We start from the raw sequence: 3,988 nt of genomic DNA on the forward strand, positions 1-3,988 counted from the left end.
GTAAAAACCTGAGAAATCCGTCCGTTTTCGGCATTTGTTATCGAATCGACTTAAAGCCAGATCGTCACATTTGCCGCTCTTCTGTCTCAAACGGATACATTTATTGTCTGCAAAGCTATGTCGCGTGTTGTGGTTTGCGTAGACACTAAAAGTACCATAGAAGAACACAGATTAAGCTTCTAAGATGATGTAATAGCCAGTAAGGAGTAGTACAATTGAAGTTTCAGTTATCGATTATTGACTTTTTACCCTTCTTTGGTGCCTTGGACATGAGCTAGGAACTTAAGATATTGCATGAATTGAGGACTAGCAGCCGAGTTGCACGGGAGAATGTGAAAAGTGTTCATATTTAGTAAAAACCTGAGAAATCCGTCCTTTTTCGTCATTTGTTATCGAATCGACTTAAAGCCAGATCGTCACATTGGCCGCTCTTCTGTCTGAAACGGATACATTTATCGTCTGCAAAGCTATGTCGCGTGCTGCGGTATGCGGAGACACTAAAAGCACTTTAGTAGAACACAGATTAAGCTTCTAAGTTGATGTAATAGCCAGTAAGAAGTACTAGAATTCAAGTTTTAGTTATCGATTATTGACTTTTTATCCTTCTTTGATCCCTTGGACATGAGCTACGAACTTAAGATTTTGCATGAAAGGAGCACTAGCAGCCGCGTTGCATGGGAGAATGTGAAAAGTGTTCATATGTAGTAAAAACCTGAGAAATCCGTCCATTTTGTCATTTGTTATCGAATCGACTTAAAGCCAGATCGTCACATTGGCCATCTCCTCTCTGAAACAGTTGTACTTATCTTCTGCAAAGCTATGTCACGAGCTGCGGTATGCGGAGACAATAAAAGCACCATAGTAGTACACAGATGAAGCATCTAAGTTGATGTAATAGCCATTAAGAAGTAGTACAATTCAAGTTTTAAGTATCGATTATTGACTTTGTACCCTTCTTTGGTGCATTGGACATGAGCTAGGAACATCAGATTTTGCATGGAAGGAGGACTAGCAGCCGCGTTGCACGGGAGAATGTGAAAAGTGTTCATATGTAGTAAAAACCTGAGAAATCCGTCAGTTTTCGTCATTTGTTATCGAATCGACTTAAAGCCAGATCGTCACATTGGCCGCTCTTCTCTCTGAAACGGTTGTACTTATCGTCTGCAAACCTATGTCGCGCGCAGCGGTATGCGGAGACTCTACATGCACCATAGTAAAACACAAATGAAACTTCTAAGTTGATGTAATAGCCAATAAGAAGTAGTACAATTCAAGTTCTAGGTATCGATTATTGACTTTTTACCCTTCTTTGGTGCCTTGGACATGAGCTAAGAACTTAAGATTTTGCATGAAAGGAGGACTAGCAGCCACGTTGCACGTGAGAATGTGAAAAGTGTTCATATGTAGTAAAAACCTGAGAAATCCGTCAGTTTTCGTCATTTGTTATCGAATCGACTGAAAGCCAGATCGTCACATTGGCCGCTCTTCTGTCTGAAACGGTTACGTTTATTGTCTGCAAAGCTATGTCGCGTGCTGCGGTATGTGGAGACACTAAAAGCACCATAGTAGAACACAGATGAAGCTTCAAAGTTGATGTAATAGCCAGTAATAAGTAGTACAACTCAGGTCTTAGGTATCGATTATTGACTTTTTTGCTGGCTAATCTGCCTTAGACATGAGCTAGGACCTTAAGATTCTGCATGAAAGGAGTACTAGCAGCCGAGTTGCACGGGAGAATGTGAAAAGTGTTCTTATGTAGTAAAAACGTGCTAAATCCTTCCGTTTTCGTCATTTGTTATCGAATCGACTTAAAGCCAGATCGTCACATTGGCCATCTCCTCTCTGAAACAGTAGTGCTTATCGTCTGCAAAGCTATTTCACGAGCTGCGGTATGCGGAGACACCAAAAGCACCATAGTAGAACACAGATGAAGCTTCTAAGTTGATGTAATAGCCAATAAGAAGTAGTACAACTCAGGTTTTAGGTATCGATTATTGACTTTTTTGCTGGCTTTGGTGCCTTGGACATGACCTAGGACCTTAAGATTCTTTATGAAAGGAGGACTAGCAGCCGAGTTGCACGGGAGAATGTGAAAAGTGTTCTTATGTAGTAAAAACGTGATAAATCCGTCCGTTTTCGTAATTTGTTATCGAATCGACTTAAAGGCAGATCATCACATTGGCCATCTCCTCTCTGAAACAGTTGTACTTATCGTCTGCAAAGCTATGTCAGGAGCTGCGGTATGCGGAGACAATAAAAGCACCATAGTAGTACACAGATGAAGCTTCTAAGTTGATGTAATAGCCATTAAGAAGTAGTACATTTCAAGTTTTAATTATCGGTTGTTGACTTTTTACCCTTCTTTGGTGCATTGGACATGAGCTAGGAACTTCAGATTTTGAATGGAAGGAGGGCTAGCAGCCGCGTTGCACGGGAGAATGTGGAAAGTGTTCATATGTAGTTAAAACTTGAGAAATCCGTCCGTTTTCGTCATTTGTTATCGAATCGACTTAAAGCCAGATCGTCACATTGGCCGCTCTTCTGTCTGAAACGGTTACGTTTATCGACTGCAAAGCTATGTCGCGTGCTGCGGAATGCGGAGACAATAAAAGGATTTTAGTAGAACACAGATTAAGCTTCTAAGTTGATGTAATAGCCAGTAAGAAGTACTACAATTCAAGTTTTAGTTATCGATTATTGACTTTTTACCCTTCTTTGATCCCTTGGACATGAGCTACGAACTTAAGATTTTGCATGAAAGGAGCACTAGCAGCCGCGTTGCACGGGAGAATGTGAAAAGTGTTCATATGAAGTAAAAACCTGAGAAATCCGTCCGTTTTCGGCATTTGTTATCGAATCGACTTAAAGCCAGATCGTCACATTGGCCGCTCTTCTGTCTCAAACGGATACATTTATTGTCTGCAAAGCTATGTCGCGTGTTGTGGTTTGCGTAGACACTAAAAGTACCATAGAAGAACACAGATGAAGCTTCTAAGATGATGTAATAGCCAGTAAGGAGTAGTACAATTGAAGTTTCAGGTATCGATTATTGACTTTTTACCCTTCTTTGGTGCCTTGGACATGAGCTAGGAACTTAAGATATTGCATGAATTGAGGACTAGCAGCCGAGTTGCACGGGAGAATGTGAAAAGTGTTCATATTTAGTAAAAACCTGAGAAATCCGTCCTTTTTCGTCATTTGTTATCGAATCGACTTAAAGCCAGATCGTCACATTGGCCGCTCTTCTGTCTGAAACGGATACATTTATCGTCTGCAAAGCTATGTCGCGTGCTGCGGTATGCGGAGACACTAAAAGCACTTTAGTAGAACACAGAATAAGCTTCTAAGTTGATGTAATAGCCAGTAAGAAGTACTACAATTCAAGTTTTAGTTATCGATTATTGACTTTTTACCCTTCTTTGATCCCTTGGACATGAGCTACGAACTTAAGATTTTGCATGAAGGAGCACTAGCAGCCGCGTTGCATGGGAGAATGTGAAAAGTGTTCATATGTAGTAAAAACCTGAGAAATCCGTCCATTTTGTCATTTGTTATCGAATCGACTTAAAGCCAGATCGTCACATTGGCCATCTCCTCTCTGAAACAGTTGTACTTATCTTCTGCATAGCTATGTCACGAGCTGCGGTATGCGGAGGCAATAAAAGCACCATAGTAGTACACAGATGAAGCATCTAAGTTGATGTAATAGCCATTAAGAAGTAGTACAATTCAAGTTTTAAGTATCGATTATTGACTTTGTACCCTTCTTTGGTGCATTGGACATGAGCTAGGAACATCAGATTTTGCATGGAAGGAGGACTAGCAGCCGCGTTGCACGGGAGAATGTGAAGAGTGTTGATATGTAGTAAAAACCTGAGAAATCCGTCCGTTTTCGTCATTTGTTATAGAATCGACTTAAAGCCAGATCGTCACATTTGCCGCTCTTCTCTCTGAAACGGTTGTACTTATCGTCTGCAAAGCTATGTCG

Source organism: Schistocerca gregaria, unplaced genomic scaffold (assembly GCF_023897955.1).
Source record: "Schistocerca gregaria isolate iqSchGreg1 unplaced genomic scaffold, iqSchGreg1.2 ptg000898l, whole genome shotgun sequence".
In the NCBI taxonomy this organism is placed as follows: Eukaryota; Metazoa; Arthropoda; class Insecta; order Orthoptera; family Acrididae; genus Schistocerca; species Schistocerca gregaria.